The following is an 18,607-nucleotide window of genomic DNA, read 5'->3' on the forward strand; positions in this document are numbered from 1 at the left end:
TGTTCCTCTAAACTGTGACGTGTTGATATTTAATACCTTGTGCAGCATGTATTTGATACCTTGTGCTACTGCTCCACTACAAACTGAGATTAGCCACTCCCCTTTGTCAAACTGTATCACTACTCTATCCATCAATAAGTGATGGTCATTTGCTCAGACTAATGTTGGAACCTGGGTAGCCAATTTTATTTAACTGATCTGCCATCATCTCTAGCTCTCAAGCTCCCCAATTGCTCTCTTTTTTCAATTAACTACAAACAGACATTTCAGCGTATTTCCTCCACAAAACAACATACTCCTTCAAATAGCTTAGCTAAGTACTTTACCACAAACTAGAATTAACCGTAGACCCTAAAATAATTTAACCTGTGATTTTTCCTAAATTTAAATTAAATTAAGCTAAAGTCACTTTTATCTTACCTGTGCATGTGTTCATCTAATATTTGAAGGCAGAGTAGGAATTGCCATGTGTTCACAGATAACAACCCCCTACTTAACACAAACAACTCTGTGACACTTTACACCCCTCTCACCCAATACCATGTACAGTAAGCATCATACAGAAACTCACACCTTCACCACATTCTCAACAAAATCATATTAAAATGGTATATACTGATCCCATTAAAAAAATCGATACCACAGCCTCCAAGAACTAGTAAGAATAGGTCTCCTGGAAGTTCTCCAACTTGTTTCCTTCATGCACACGAACAGCACTAAGTCATCAAGAGTCAGATCACTCCCAGTCTTGTACTCCTAAACACCTTACTGACAAAAATGCCTTAGCGATTGATGACTCAGCATACAGATTCTCCAGTCACACAACTGGACAAGGATAGTGTTACCAGTCAGTTGCTGTCCAGGTGCCAGACTCTCTAATGTTATAAGGGCCCTAAGACCCTTTCCCAGGGCAAAATGACTACAACATGGTGGTGGTCCATGTAGGATTGAATGGCCTAGGATGCAAAACCCTGAGGAACATGTACAGAGATATGTTGGAACTTACCTGCATTTGTCAGATTCATGGAAAGTCTCTAGCCCTGAGTGGGATCCTGCCTTCACCAAGAATGACAACTAGATACAAAGAAATGATAACTGACTTCAAGTGCCTGAAGTGTTAAATAAATTGCTTAACTGTCAGACTCTCTTGCATTTGAAACATCCATATTTATGTACTACTTGTATAAAAATAAAGAAAGCACTTTCTCCCTAGCCAAGTTTTTTACTTTAAATATAGATTAAATAAATAAATACTTATAGATTAGTACTAAGCTAACTGCCCTTGCAAGCCATTTTAAGCTTAGCCAATTATCCTTTGTGAGACTCAAACCCTGCACCTTGTGTTTGTAAAGCAAACACCTTAACCATTAGGCCACCCTCCCAACCAAAAACCCTGCACCTTGTGCTTGTAAGGCAAACACCTTAACCATTAGGCCACCCTCCCAACCCCTTTTACTTACCATGCCTTCAGGCTTGATACTAACTGTAGTGGTGTCTCCATACTTGTCAAGAATCATATCACTTCCAGAAAGATTTCCAAACACCCGCAAACACAATTTATAGGACTCCAGATCATCATAAATAAGATTAACAATATATACCTTGTTATGGGACACTCCCTACATGGCCCCAGCCAATCATGTTAGATTCCTGGAACTAGGAAGAACTCCCTATTAACAAGAATTATATTACTTTGGAAAACTTTAACTACCCCACAAGTAATAAGTAGGTACGCACAAAAGTTCTTGAACTTAATAAACAAAAATTCCCACTGAAGAGATAATTAACAAGGTCACCAGAGGACACAATATTATGGATCCGGTCCTCACAAATATAGCCTCTAAATGTACTATTCCCCTCGTCTCTTCGTCACCAGTTAGGTCAGACCATAAATTTGTGTCATTGCCTTGAAAAAAATCTTCAAAGCCCAGAAACATCTTTGAATTTAAGGACCTCAAAAGAGCAAACCTCGTGCAATTATATGAGACAAAAATCACAAAATTCACCTGTGATAGCACCAACTTCAACACTAACACAGCAAACAGCTTCAAAAAAGAGATATACACCCACTTAGACAAATGTATAGGATTAACAGTCCCAACCAAAGTGAAAACAATGAGAAATTCAAAAACAAAACCACCCAGAGGTCCACCAACATAAATAATCTTTGCAACAAGAAAGGAAAAAAATCCTCAAAATTATACAACAGATCTAAAATTCCTTACAACAAGAAAAGTATAAAAATATTATCAAGAAACAACAAAAAAATACTATTAGCTGTAATAAAACAACCCATGCACTTAAGCTATCTTCTGAACTTAAGGATAACTACAGATCCTACTTTTGCTGTGTTAGGAAACTAAGGAACAATACACAGCAATATTTAGAACTTATCCTAATCTGGTCCACCCACTCTGACCCAATAGATCGTGCCAATTTACTAACACAGTTTACTGCAAATTTCACTCCCAAAATATCTAAGTACCACATATCCCAAAATCCCTTGCACCCCTATGAAATTCACCAAGAAACATGTTCAGAAGGTGCAAAGAACAAAAAAGCTTCCCCCGCAGGACCTGACAACCTAACTGAATATATAATAAATTACATTAAACATGCTCTCACCAAACCTCTCTCTTTAATCTAAGCTTAGCCACAGGATTTCTTTCCAAATGATGATGTACCACAGTGGTGATATCCTTCCCCCATGGACTCTAGTAATTATAGACCAATCAGCCTGATGACCCTAATCCACAAAGCTATGAAACTTATCATAACTGATCTGTTAGAAAATATCAAAAATCTTATTAGGCTACACCCTGAACAGTTCAGTTTCATTAAAGGGTGATCATGCCTATTAAATCTAGTTACCTTCTTCAGGAAACCACAAAAACAGACTAAAACTTCCAGAATATCACAACAAGCCACAAAAACTGGAACTTAGACTGAAAACAAGAGGCACAAATTTAGCGTAAACAATTTATTTTCTGCTTTCATCATTAGACTTCATCAGAAAACAATACATTCAATAGTAAAAAATTTCAGTTTAAAAATATCTGTAAGTCAATAGAAAGTACATCGTCATCCCACTAAGATGTACTTTCTATTGGCTTATTGAATGTATTGTTTTCTGATGAAGTCTAATGATGAAAGCGGAAAATAAATTGTTGTTTACGCTAAATTTGTGCCTGTTGTTCTCAGTTTAAGTTCCAGTTTTTGTACCTTCTTCAGGAAGGTCACACAGGATATTGATAGTAGTCATTCTGTTCACACAGCATTCCTTAACTTACCCAAAACATTTGACACCATACCCCAAGTGGGCACCGAAAGTAAACTAAATGTTTTAAATATAGATCCATAAAAGGTATGATGGATAGCAAACCAGCTAAAAGACAGAACCCACATAATCCATGTAGCAGGAGCCTCATCTGAGAATATGAATGTGCCCAGTACAGTCCCCCAAGGCTTTGTACTGGGGCTCATCCTTTATAGCATTTGCTTATGTCATCTTCAAAAAGTGAGAACAAGGACCACTGGTTAGCCAAGTTTGCAGATGACTACATACCGGGTGTTACTATCATGACCCATTTGACATCTGTGCCCTTCAGAAAGATCCTACCCTAGTTAATACCTGGTTTACTGAAACTGGGCTCACATAAAAACATGAAAATGTACAGCATCATTTAACTTGGCAAACCACCCCTACCCTCAACATACAGTACAGACAACACACCACTACTAAGTGAAATGTAGTTGGGGACCTTGGCTGACAGTTCCCTGTCCTATGATTATCACATAGCAATTGTATTCAGAAACTCCATCTACTTAGCACAACTAGTAGCCAATGGTATATTGTCCAGATTTAAAAATGTCATCATTCCCTTACATTCAGTGCTGATTAGAAAAACTGTAGAGTACATTTGAAATACACCACACATGACATATTAAACAACTAGAGAACTGCAGAGGTTTCTAACTAAGATTATTTTTGGCTTGCAGACCATGAACTAAGAGAAGTTAGAAGATCGTTCCCATAGCTCAGTATCTTATGTAATTTAAGCCTCTCCTACCACACCATTAGAAACCTTGCTGTCCTTGATCTCCGTTATCTCAACAAGCCTAATAGTTAGCAAACACTAGAACCAGGAACTGAAATCCTCACCAACAGATGAATAGGACACAACAGACACATAGATTCATTAGTCAGACCCCAGCCCCTTCTCTGTATAATGGACAAATAGATTCATTACTCAGTGCCCCAGCCACCTTCTCTGTATAATGGACACATAGACTCATTATTCAGTGACCCAGCCACCTTCTCTGTATAATGGACAGAAAGATTCATTAGTCAGACCCCAGCCACCTTCTCTGCATAATGGACAGAAAGATTCATTAGTCAGACCCCAGCCACCTTCTCTGCATAATGGACAGAAAGATTCATTAGTCAGGCCCCAGCCCCTTCTCTGCATAATGGACAGATAAATTCATTAGTCAGGGCCCCAGCCCCCTTCTCTGTATAATGGACAAATAGATTCATTATTCAGTGACCCAGCCACCTTCTCTGCATAATGGACACATAGACTCATTATTCAGTGACCCGGCCACCTTCTCTGTATAATGGACACATAGATTCATTAGTCAGGCCCCAGTCACCTTCTCTGGATAATGGACACATAGATTCATTAGTCAGGCCCCAGTCCCCTTCTCTGGATAATGGACACATAGATTCATTAGTCAGGCCGCAGTCCCCTTCTCTGGATAATGGACACATAGATTCATTAGTCAGGCCCCAGTCCCCTTCTCTGGATAATGGACACATAGATTCATTATTCAGTGCCCCAGCCCCCTTCTCTGCATAATGGACAGATAGATTCATTAGTCAGGCCCTAGCCCCCTTCTCTGGATAATGGGCACATAGATTCATTATTCAGTGCCCCAGCCACCTTCTCTGTATAATGGACAGATAGATTCATTAGTCAGGCCCCAGCCCCCTTCTCTGCATAATGGACACATAGACTCATTATTCAGTGACCCAGCCACCTTCTCTGTATAATGGACAGAAAGATTCATTAGTCAGACCCCAGCCACCTTCTCTGCATAATGGACAGAAAGATTCATTAGTCAGGCCCCAGCCCCTTCTCTGCATAATGGACAGATAAATTCATTAGTCAGGGCCCCAGCCCCCTTCTCTGTATAATGGACAAATAGATTCATTATTCAGTGACCCAGCCACCTTCTCTGCATAATGGACACATAGACTCATTATTCAGTGACCCAGCCACCTTCTCTGTATAATGGACACATAGATTCATTAGTCAGGCCCCAGTCCCCTTCTCTGGATAATGGACACATAGATTCATTAGTCAGGCCCCAGTCCCCTTCTCTGGATAATGGACACATAGATTCATTAGTCAGGCCCCAGTCCCCTTCTCTGGATAATGGACACATAGATTCATTAGTCAGGCCCCAGTCCCCTTCTCTGGATAATGGACACATAGATTCATTATTCAGTGCCCCAGCCCCCTTCTCTGCATAATGGACAGATAGATTCATTAGTCAGGCCCTAGCCCCCTTCTCCGGATAATGGGCACATAGATTCATTATTCAGTGCCCCAGCCCCCTTCTCTGCATAATGGACAGATAGATTCATTAGTCAGGCCCTAGCCACCTTCTCTGCATAATGGACAGATAAATTCATTAGTCAGGGCCCCAGCCCCCTTCTCTGGATAATGGACACATAGATTCATTAGTCAGGCCCCAGTCCCCTTCTCTGGATAATGGACACATAGATTCATTATTCAGTGCCCCAGCCCCCTTCTCTGCATAATGGACAGATAGATTCATTAGTCAGGCCCTAGCCCCCTTCTCCGGATAATGGGCACATAGATTCATTATTCAGTGCCCCAGCCCCCTTCTCTGCATAATGGACAGATAGATTCATTAGTCAGGCCCTAGCCCCCTTCTCTGGATAATGGGCACATAGATTCATTATTCCGTGCCCCAGCCCCCTTCTCTGCATAATGGACAGATAGATTCATTAGTCAGGACCCAGCCCCATTCTCTGGAATAATCTGCCCCTTCAAGTTGAGCAGTGCAACACAATACCATCCTTTAAAACAGAACCTGGATGACTGGATTGATATTTGCAAAGTTACCCCAGGAATGAGCTGAGAAAGGGGGTTCAACCTGAGGGTGGGTATGTCAAAAGTGTTGATAATTACAAGACTAAAATCCTTGCCTTGAAACTCCTATGAATACCATAAATCCTATGAAAGACAACTTCATTTTAGGATTTTAACTCGGGTATGTACAACTAGTTAAATGCTTGACTAAGTAATTCAACAGATTTTATTTTGGGTTAGACATTTTTTATATATGATAAAGCCAAGAGCACTCATATGTCTGCTTCTCTCTCTCAGACAGCATGTCTGTATGTATTTTACGTCTACAAGGAGAACAACTCTGCAGTGTTTTCCAGAGTTCGGTACAAGTGTTATGGTATCCTCAAGTAAAGCACTAGTGTTCTGTACAAGTGTTATGGTATCCTCAGTAAAGCACTAGTGTTCTGTACAAGTGTTATGGTATCCTCAGTATAGCACTAGTGTTCTGTACAAGTGTTATGGTATCCTCAGTAAAGCACTAGTGTTCTGTACAAGTGTTATGGTATCCTCAGTATAGCACTAGTGTTCTGTACAAGTGTTATGGTATCCTCAGTAAAGCACTAGTGTTCTGTACAAGTGTTATGGTATCCTCAGTATAGCACTAGTGTTCTGTACAAGTGTTATGGTATCCTCAGTATAGCACTAGTGTTCTGTACAAGTGTTATGGTATCCTCAGTATAACACTATCAATTTTCAGTAAATGAGAAGAAGTACACAAGCTTTCCTTTTGGAAGGAGTACTGCACATGGTATACCTTCACATGTTTGAAAGCACATTTCCGAATGTGCTTAAACGTGAACAATTTAGCCTAATTCCATCATGCCGACTTCCCTAAATGTCATAAAAATATTGACTTTCGACATTTCTGATAGCTCCACCACCGAAATGAGTGCTACCATGGGTCAAAAAGGGGGCAAGGTTTTGTAATTCAGCACTTCAGTTTTTGCAATTTTCTAATTTTGCGGTTTGCAGTAGCAGTCTCGAAGATGTGACCATCGAACTTATGAAGGCAAACCACTGCATATTCACATGTTATTCTTCAGAATAAACAAAGATTGGTTCAACAAGTCACACTGGGCCAACTGTGAATTGTGTTTCCAGGACTGTCTGACCCTTGCACATAAATGTAAAATAAAATCTAGAAAATTCTGGAGAACATCTTTTCATCCGTCTCTGATTTTCTGGGACATACATTGGATATAAAAAGTGTACACACCCCTGTTAAAATGCTAGGTTTTTGTGATATAAAAAATGAGACCACAATAAATCATTTCAAACCTTTTCCCACCTTTAATGTGACCAATTACCTGTACAATTCAATTGAAAAACAAACAAATCCGTTAGGGGAAAAAAATATAAAAAGTAAAAAATGGACAATAAGCTGGTTGCATACATGTGCACACCCTTAAATAAATACTTTGTTGAAGTACCTTTTGTGTTAACTACAGCATTCAGTCTTCTTGGGTACACACCTGCCATCAATTAAAGAGACTCTGATTAACCCCAAATAAAGTTCAGCTGTCCTAGTAGGATTTTCCTGACATTTACTCAGTTGCCTGCTACAGCAAAAAACATGGTTTGCAAAGAGCTTACAAAGCACCAAAGGGATCTCATTGTTGAAAGTTATCAGTCAGGAGTAGGATACAAAAAATTTCTAAAGAATTGGATATACCATGGAACACAGAGGACAGTCATCAAAAACTGGAGAAAATATGGGACAACAGTGATGCTGCAAAGAACTGGACATAGGAAAGACTGCTCTGCAATTTGTAGCATGTTACAGGCCACCCTCTCAAACTCAGGAACCTCACACAGCTTTCCTGAAAACACTCGAGGAGATAAATGTATCTCCAAACACCATCATATTAGGTGATTTCAACTACCCGAATATAGACTGGGATCATTACTCAAGCCCCAACACTCTAGCCCAAAGGTTCCTAGAGTTCATAAACTCAAATGCCATGGAACAACTAGTCACCATCCCCACAAGAGGAGAAAACATACTAGATCTCATCATCACGAACATGGGGACATAATGTTCAGCACTAGAGGTGTACCCCTCATTGGTGAGATCAGATCATAAACTAATCTCACTGAAGTCCACATCCCGCCCCCACCCCAGATAAAAAAGACCACAGTGAAAAACTTCTCAAAAGCCAACTTCACACTCCTTAAGACTGGTGTGGTTTCCTTCAAGGCCCCAGAGCCAGCGGAAACCATTACCCAAACAGCTGAATCACTTACAAATGCCTTCTATCAGCACCTCCAGGACTGCATGGATCAGGCAATCCCAAACAAAACAAAGACTCTTTGCACCAAAGGCAAGCACCCAGTCTGGTGGACCCCAGCCATTAACAAGCTCTACAATAAAAGGAGAAAGCTACTACAAGATAGAGCAAAATCCTTAAAAGGGAAGACACCCTTCATCACTATAAGTAAAAAACTACGATCGCTCATAAAATCATCCAAGGCAAATTTTGAAAGAAATGTCACTAAGGACTCAAAAGACAATCATAAGGCCTTTTTTAGCTATGTTAGAAACCTGGGAGGAAACTCCCAGATATGCTCAGAATTAGTTCAAAATGATGTAAAAATCACTGAACCAACAGACATTGCCAACATACTGGCTGACAGGTTCAGTGCTAATTCCCCCCCCCAACTCCCCCCCAAAAGGAGAGATATCTATCCCAGCGGATTGTAGCCTCCCACACATCTCAAATGCTCAGGTGAAAACTGCTCTCTCCAAGGCAAACAACACAGCATCTATGGGACCAGATGGTGTCCCCGGTTGTGTGCTCCACGAACTCAATGAGGAATTAAACCCGCTGTTAGGGCAGCTGTTTAATCTTAGCCTCACCTCAGGATACATACCCAAGGAGTGGCGTACGGCAACTGTGGTCCCACTTCACAAAGGCGGTGCCTCCACTGACCCTGGAAATTACTGCCCCATCAGCTTGACAAGCCTAGTCTGCAAAGCTATGGAGAGGATCATAATGGAACTCATAAATAAAGACATAGGGGACTTACAGACATTGGATCCAACCCAGTTTGGCTTTGTCAAGGGCAGATCATGCCTTTTAAACTTGGTTGATTTTTTGAAACAGTCACCAAGGCCATTGATGAGGGCAAGGCAGTCCACACAGCTTACCTTGACCTTGCAAAAGCTTTCGACACAATACCCCACTCGGGTATCATAGAAAAACTCACCAACTTAAATGTAAACCCATACGTCACAAGATGGGTTGCAAACTGGCTAAGTGACAGAACCCACAGGGTCAGAGTGGCTGGCGCCATGTCAGTCTCCAAGCCGGTCACAAGTGGTGTCCCACAAGGCTCAGTCCTGGGCCCCCTCTTGTTCGGCATCTACTTTTCAGAAGTACAGGCAAACACAGGAGGATTATGGCTGACAAAGTTTGCAGATGACTGCAAATTGGGCGCCATAGTTGAAAACACATCAGACACAGATATCCTCCAGAAGGGTCTCATAGAAACGGATAACTGGTGCTAAAGCCATGGCCTAAAGTTAAACGCCAAAAAATGCATAGTCATACCCTTCAGGAAAAACAAGTTTACCCCTAGCTACTATATAGGTGGCAATCCACTAAGCACAGAAGAGGTTATCAGGGATCTGGGGACCCAGGTTGACAGTAACCTTTCATTTGACACCCACGTTGCCAAGGTAGTTAGGAAAACCTTCTACATTGCCCACCTGATCATGAAGGGATTCACATCTAGATCAAGGGAGGTCATTGTTCCCCTGTACTCATCACTCATCAGACCAATGATTGAGTACAATGCCCCATTCGGAATGTATCTTACCTGACACCTGCAGCAATTGGAAAGGCCCCAAAAGTTCCTCACCAAAAGGATAAAGGGTCTCAAAAATATGTCTTATGCTGCCCGACTGAAGGAACTCCAGCTCTATTCAGTCGCATACCGTCTGCTCAGAGGTGACCTGTGCCTAACGTACAAGGCCATGTCTAACCCGGAATTGATGGATATGCTCCACCTCAAAAAATCTAAATCCATAAGAAACACAAGAGGAAGAGACTTAAACCTTAACACAATTATAAATAGGACGTGCTGGAGGGACAGATTCATCACCCAGAGACTCCCTATGCTGTGGAACAAAATCCCGGTACATGTGAGGCAGAGCACCTCGCTGGCCCTTTTCAAGAGAAATCTTGATCAATGGATGGGAGATCGCAGGTTTACCCCGGGGATCACCTAAGTGTCACTGCTGGACAGAGGCACGGTAAACTAATGGGCATAGTACCTTTCAAACTTAAGGGGTGGTGAAAGCCACATAACTTTGGGCTAGGCTTATAAATGCCCTAGGACAAATAGCCTAGTATAAACCTATGAACCTATCCCTCCAAAATTGATGAAAACTGGTCAGGGAGGCTGCCAAGAGACCTACAACAACACTGAAGGAGCTGCAGGAATTTCTGGCAAGTACAGGTTGTATATATGTGACAACAATCTCCCATATTTTCCATATGTCTGGCCTATGGGGTAGGGTTGCAAGACGGAAGCTTTTTCTTACACAGAAAAACATCCAGGCCTGGCTAAAATCTGCAAAACTAATACATCAAGTCTCCCAAAAGTATGTAGGAAAATGTGTTATGTTCTGATGAGACCAAGGCTGAACTTTTTGGCCACAATTCCAAAAGGTACGTTTTGCGCAAAAACAACACTTCACATCACCAAAAGAACACCATCCTCACGTTAAAGCATGGTGGTGGAAGTATCATGCTTTGGGGTTTGTTTTTTTCAGCTGGAACTGGGGCTTTAGTCAAGGTGGAGGGAATTATGAACAGTTCCAAATACCAGTCACTTTTGGCCCAAAACCTTCAGGTTTCTGCTAAAAAGCTGAAGAGAAATTTCACCTTTCAACACGACAATGACCCCAGGAATACATCCAAATCAACAAAAGATTGGCTTCACCAGAAGAAAATTAAAGTTTTGGAATGGCCCAGCCAGAGCCCAGACCTAAATCCAATAAAAAATCCATGGGGTGACCTGAAGAGGGCTGTGCACAAGAGATACTCCCGCAATATGACAGATTCAGTGCGCTTTTGCAAGGAAGTGGGCAAAAATTGCCAAGTCAAGATGTGCCATGCATTGCTGATAAGACTCTTACCCAAGAAGACTGAATGTTGTAATTAAAGCCAAACTTGCTTCAAAGTATTAGTTTAAGGGTGTGCACACTCATGCAACCATGTTATTGCACATTTTTTTTTTTCCCTTAACAGATTTGTTTTTCAATTGAATTGTACAGGTTATAGGTCACATTAAAGGTGGGAAAAGTTTTGAAATGATTTATTGCAGTCTCATTTTTTTATATCACAAAAAGGGTGTGTACACTTTTTATATCCACTGTACTTGATATTACCTCGTGGTTTTGCTCGGGCCCTCAAAAAACTTTGATTTTCTGATAAATCACTGAGGATTACAGGACAGTCAGTAATGCCAGACAGTAGAGTTTCATGCTTCTTATTTTTCAAAAAAATACATCTTGTTGCAAAACCTTTTTTCAGTTGATTAAATTAAAATTTACAAATTGCTTCTGAATTTTGGGCCTTTGTCCTGCTCCCAAAGCAGAGCAGTTGGGAGCTACTTGTAGAAGCAGAGGAGACTGCATATCACTTCAGTTAAAGCTGCACTATACTAGAGAGATTATTCAGTTACTCTGCCTTTCTGGCAGCCAACAGGTTTTAGCAGTCCTTAGCTAACACTGCTAATACATTCACCCCCACCCCTTAAATTTTGCACATCTTGCAGTCTACTCTTCTCTGACGGGATAACCACTTGTTCCTATTTTCACAGCATAGCTCTCAACCTTCCATCTCCAAAATGAGGAACACTAACCCTCATAATGTGGAACAAATGGGCAAAATGTGGAACACGTACTAATGGCTTATTAACAGCTTCAGCTAAGAAGGTCATAGAATGGTTAAAATATGCTGGTTTTACTTATAAAGAAGTTCTTTTAATTAATTAATATGATTTATTTCTATTTACCATGTATTTCACTTAAAAAAATCCTAACACTGAATGTATTACAGACCCTTTCAATGTGGAACTTCGAGGAACATAAACTTTTTAAGACTCCAAATGAGGTACACTTGAGAGGTATGTTTTACAGTACAATCCCTACTTGGGCAAAAAAAGTGAAATATTGCAATTAAGACATTAGTACAAAAAGATTCTAAGTTTCCACTAACAGTCGCATTAAAAACAATTATTTTACACCTGACGCCTTAATCTGATATGAATCAACGGAAACAACTCAAATTCCATAAAAGTGAAAATTTACTTTGGAAAACAAACGAAAAAAATGACCGCTTGAAAGGATGTCAACCCAAATGGCAGGCCACGGGTTACATCACAGCACCTCGTGTGATGTAAACGGACATCTTATTCACGCGAAAAGGGGAAACATGAACAGTGGGATAGGGAATCCCTACAACGTTTACAAGCCCTACAGATAGGGGTAACTGCAATCTATCCAGTGCGCATGCTTCTACTTGATGACTTCCCCTTAGAGGTCCTCCTGCAGTTTCTTTGTTGCGTTGGCCAAGGGAGTTGCACATCTCATAACTGCTGTTTCTGTAAAGCCACTGTCTTTTGCTACCTGACTGTCAGCCACACATCCCCCACTTTTCAAAGAACTCACCGGGCTTTTACCGATTCCTTTGGCAGTAGCGGAGTTTCGATCTCCCACTCAGGCGCTGCCCATTCTGTGGCGCTGGCAGTTCAAGGGCGTTTCCGCAGATGGCTGCAAAGTTTCACTTTTTGTTGCATCGTGTTATAACAGCCGGAGGAAGCCTCTCATGCTGTATATTATTTAAAACTAGGGCACCAGCAGTAAATTTTGTGTCCGAGGGGTACAGCTATAGTGTGTTAACCACTTAGGTAGCGTTGCTAAGTGGTGCGGGTAGACTTAAGTCAGTATGATTTCAACATTACTAGAAAACTGGAAGTTCACTTGTCTTTCCGTTTGTAACAAAGTTCTTGTATTTCCTGTTTATGAAGGTGTTGTGGTAGCTAGTCATTCCTTCATTAAGTAGAGGGGCCCGGGGGCAACGTAGGGTATCATGTGACCGTAGCTAAAGGTCATGTTAGGTTTCAATAATTATTTATATACTAATGAGCTTAGCTTTCAATCAGTCAGGGACAAAGCCAGAAGAAATCAGGGACACTTTTAAAATGTTAGTGCTATTACATTCAGAGAATCACAGCGTATGAATTACTATACATTTTCTAAAAAGAAGTATACAACTCAATTATTGTAAGTGTAATTCACCAACTTGCCTCCAAAAGTCACCGGTTTTAGGAGGGATTAAGAGGGACAGAGCTAAAATTTGAGTCAAAATCAGGGACACTCGAGAGAGGTATGCAATGAGTTGTAAGCTCTGAGGGACAGTCGCTGATTAACTTTGCTTAAGTGGTGACTGAAAATATTTTATGCATTTGTCTATGGGTGCCATAATTCTGTTAGGGCATTTTAGGGTTTTAATTAAACTTGTGATATACTTTACAGCCTGCTATCTATTTAATGACTCGTGCCCTAATCTTTCATATGAGGCACAGAGTTACTTCTTACATGAAAAGCTTAGGCAGCTTCAACGTAAATTTGTCTGGCAAGTAAGAAAACAGTTTAAGTCGACAAATGTAATACGGATTTACATAGATCGTTAGTTGGTTTGTTTGCACAGTGTAATGCAATTTCTACTAAGATTAACTTACTACATGGATGGATCCCCCTGTTGAAAAAATATGTAATTGTTTTGAATATCAAACTGTTGTCCAGCATTATAATGCCTTGACATAATGTTCATCTATCTGTTACAGGTTCTAAATTGTTGACAATATTTTTGTCTAAGAAATTTAAATGCTTTTGATTTGTTCTGCATGTTTCTTCTATTTAGTTTTATTTTATTTTACTTACTTTTTTAACTTGACATCTGTGTTGGCCCAGGAACCCTTTTCAGCTACAGCCAAACCAAAATTACATACAACAGTACAAATTGTGATGTGATAATTTAGAAAGAAATAGACAAATGAGACAAATATCTTCACTATTAACAGTATTTCTAAGATAATTGTCTGTGCTACTAGATAAATGCAGATTAATCAGATTTATTCACTTTATACACATCCTAATTGGGTAAGTAGCTCAAATCCCTAAAGACTGGCATTACTTTTTATTGAAAAATGAGTGATCAGCACAGGCTGTTAGATCATAAGTACTTCTAAAGAGATACACATGCACATATATAATGTTTCCTCACTTGTTTTTGGAACACAATTCAGTCAAGCTAGGAGTGATTTCATGTATTTATAATGCATGTATACATTTTGTTTTTCAATCACTCTGTATATGATGTTATTTATCTAGTGCATTAATTCCCTCAATCCAACTATAACATTCAGTAAAATAGGCGATGAAAAGACCAAAACAGCTTCAGACTAAATTTATTGCCAATAAAAACAACCAGGTTGAGCATTTTTGCTCCAAATGGAACTTCATCAGAACAAACATAATTAATAAAAATTGCTTATATATTCAGATAAGCCAATGGAAACTAAGGTAAAAAATACACGACTACAAAATCATGTGATACATAAAAAATGTAATAAGAATTATATGTAATTTTAAAATGTAAGTATTAAGACTGGTGCAATAGTGCACCCATCAAATAAACCAGGTGATAGCAAAGCATTTAAGTGTATTTGCCATTTTAATTCTTGTAGTGAGAAATGTTCATCTATAATTCTTCCTTGTATGTCCTTCTTAGCTTGCTGTGTGATAAGAAAACCAAACCTATGTGTAGGATTAGCTCTAACATGCCTATACAGGGCATTAGTAGTTTTTTGCTTCCTGATATCCAAGGTATGTTCGTATATGCGATCTCTAAGTCTATGAGAAGTTTTTCCAACGTAATATGATTGGCAGTCTTGACACTGAGCCAAATAAACAGCCTGAGTGGAGGTACAATAAAAATGTCCTTCCACTTTATATGTTGTTCCCTAATATCAAAACTGTCATTCTCTATGATAAACCTACATTGAGATCAATGGCCACACCTATAAGTCCCCTTCTAACTGTAGTGGCTTTGGGAACCAGTAAATTCAGTGAGCTGTTTAAAGGACCTATCTTTACGATATACAGTGAAAGGTCTTGGTCCAAATTTCTCTTAACAGTTGGGGGTCGGGCATAAGCAATGGCTAATTTATATGAAGAACTGTAGCTATTTTGTGACTATCTAAATTGTAGGTAGTAATAAAAGAATTATTTATTTACATTTGTTGACCGGGAGAGTCCGACTGGACACAGGTCCGTTTTCAGCAGAGGCCCGGGGAGAAAAGCTCCACATTAAGTATTACTTACATTATACAGTTAAAAAACATAGCATTTAAAATATAGACATTAGTCCAGCTGAGGACGTAAGACAAGAATAAAGCATAGATGTAAAACAGCTGTAGAACATAGTACAATTTTAAAATATGGTGACATATACTAAACATGGTTACAAATGTAGTTGAGATTCATCAGTGAACAACTGATACAATCTGTTTTTGAGGTACATAGCCATTAGCAGTTGTTGCTACAAGAAGTTAGTACTATGTGGTAGGTAGCTGGGAATGAATGTCTCATCATAATAGGTAGTTGATCATTTACTTGTGAAGACATGGTTGTTAAACCCGTATCCGGCTGACATACAGATAAAATAGGAGTATATACACCAGAACTTCTTTTAGTCATAACTTCTAACGTTATTTCATGTAAGAGTCCCAATGGGTACCCCCTACTTAAAAACATATTTATCAGTTTGTCAGATACCAACAAAAAGGTATCAGTTTCTGAGACAATCTGAGCAAGCTGACCCAATTGGCCTTTAATCACCAACTATTTTTGGTGATGGGGGGGGGTGCCAGCTTGAATAATGTAATAATTATTGGAAAATGTGGGCTTCCGATGAATGTTGGAAACTTAGGAGCCCTTTTGGATGTTTTTACTGAGGGGATACATCAAGAAAAGAAATTTGATTTTGGTCATAATTATAGGTGAATTTTAAAAAATCAACAGCACTGTTAATCTTCTTCTTCCGGCTTTTCCCAGTTAGGGGTTGCCACAGCAGATCATTTGTCCACTCATGATTGGCAGTGGAGTTTTACAGTGTCGAGTTGCCAGCCCAGTGCCCAACCTTCCACAGAAGGTACACACATGCACACACTCATGCCTAGGGCCAATTTAGAGTGTCCAATCCACCTACAGCATGTCTTTGGGATGTGGGAGGAAACCAGAGCACTTGGAGGAAACCCACGTGACCACAGGTAGGACATGCAGACTCCGCACAGAAGGCACCCAAGCCAAGGATTGAACCAGAGAACCTCTTGCTGTGAGGCGGCAATGCTAACTGCTGCACCACCGTGGCTGCCCTATCAACAGCACTGTTAATATAAGACAAAAATTCAAGAGGTTTCTCCTCTGATTGAGCCCACAAAATAAAAATATCATCCAAAAACCAAGTGTAAAGCATCCAGCAATCCTTATATAAACTGTTCAAGATAAACCTATCCTCCAATTCAGACATGACAAGGTTGACAAACATGGGTGCACATGCTGCCCCCATGGCTACACCTGTCACCTGCCTGAACAATTGTCCCTCAAAATACAAAAAAATTTTTTTTAACACAACTTCCATAAGTGTTGCTAAAGTAAATACTCTGCTGGCACTAACAAGTCCGGTCTTTAAAAGTTAAGCGAAACCAAAGAAAACAATGAAACATATATCACAAGAAACAGCAACAACAGAGATAGAATTGACCCCATTATATTCAGATACTGAACAATATGACTTAAAAAAAATAGCAAACTCACACGATGACTTTAAAATATTTAATTGCTCTTCTTCTAACTTTACACCTGCTCATGCAGATGTTTTATCAAAGGGTTTTACTTTTTTTGCTGATAAGAAGGGCAGAGATTTGCACAGCTATTATTGACCTAAAACTGTTCGTTCGAAAACTTAACATGGCATTATTGTTTAACAATGATGTGCCTCAGAATAATATTAGTCCACTGTTCAAGTCTGTTTAACCTGCCCTTGCAGCAAAGTTTGCTTAATTTTGAGCATGTTTGTGAACTTCATATTAGGGATGTTTGTAAAGAGAGATGTACAGCACCGTTTTCAAATTTAACTGTTTCTGAAAACAAGTTGTTATATGATGTTACTAATGATACGTAAATTAGAATTATGAAGCCAGACAAGGGAGGGGGGCTAGCTATAATGAACAAAACTGAATATGTAACAGCAATGAATGCTCTATTACTAAGTGATGACTATCGGGTTTCATTTGTTAATGAGATAAATAAAGCATACACTAAGACTGATGCATTGTTGTTCGATTTCTGGATGGAAGGCTCCATTTTAAAGCACGAATATGAGATTATGGTCACTGATAAGCCCATGGTGGCTGTGAAGATATGTAAAGGCTGCCAGCCTAGCTAGATAGAACTTTGTAGATAATTCTTTGTCATTGTAAATATGAATATACTCCACAGGCTTATCCTATTAAATGTAAGAAAACTGTGTTAAATGTTGAACTTCAAAAATGTAACCACAGTGCACTATGCTGGAAGAAAGCTGATAAGTCAAGCATTGTATGACTGATCTCAAGGCTCAGAGACATAATGTCTTGACTGAGGAATTCCTTCTATTGTTTTGAGACCAGAGTTAATTGCTACATTTTAATTATATAATGTCTTTTATTGCAGTAGTTTCCTAGCCAGGTGCAAGATCAAAGAAATGTTAAAACTCTGAGTTTCTGTTAGCCTGGGAACCAGAAAAGAATGATGTAATCTAAAATGAGTCAGCAGTGACATATTAATTTTAAGACTTTCTCAGAGAGAGAGAATCAGAGCATTTTGGATTTTGTCTGAAGAACTGACCACTCACTAGTACTCTACCTTTGCTCTATATGTACGTTTATTTAGAACTGTGATTGCTATAGGAATTTAGTCAGCTTTAGTCTGGCTGTTTTCTATATTTATGTCAGACAATTCTATAATATCATTTTAAGCATTTTCCTGTGATTTCTGAACTCTTGACTAGCACTGTGTTGAACTGAGAAGATTTGTCTTGTGTTTCTATTATTTATTATTAAATATTTTTAAACCTTTCAACCGTGTCTGTTTTGTGTAGAGATAATTTAAGCTCTAGAGTACATTGCATGTATATTTTGATACTGTACTAAGCAATGCCAAATAAGTCTTACTGTTCATCACACTTACTAATTGGATAATAATATTGCACAGTAATAATTGGACACCCTTTGGTAAGGGCCTGTTTAATAGTTGATAAGAGTAGTTGGTGGCAGTGATTGCTGCCTTATAGCCTGGCAAGAGGGGGCATAGTTGGAGAACCTTTGCCAGC

General features: G+C 39.5%; 2 protein-coding genes across 3 annotated transcripts in view; one reads left to right on the forward strand and one right to left on the reverse strand.

The window, feature by feature from the left end:
• Window positions 1–13,195, reverse strand: part of LOC122790712 (receptor-interacting serine/threonine-protein kinase 2-like) — a 652,068-nt gene extending 638,873 nt beyond the window's left edge. Inside the window, exon 1 of the mRNA XM_044058268.1 lies at window positions 12,841–13,195. The gene's annotated coding sequence lies outside the window, so the exon portion shown is untranslated. The remainder of the gene's footprint in view (window positions 1–12,840) is intronic.
• LOC122790713 (receptor-interacting serine/threonine-protein kinase 2-like) overlaps window positions 1–18,607 on the forward strand; it is a 1,224,079-nt gene that overhangs the window by 303,571 nt on the left and 901,901 nt on the right. The window lies entirely within an intron of this gene.

Source organism: Protopterus annectens, chromosome 16.part0 (genome assembly GCF_019279795.1).
Source record: "Protopterus annectens isolate FY-2018-M chromosome 16.part0, PAN1.0, whole genome shotgun sequence".
In the NCBI taxonomy this organism is placed as follows: Eukaryota; Metazoa; Chordata; order Ceratodontiformes; family Protopteridae; genus Protopterus; species Protopterus annectens.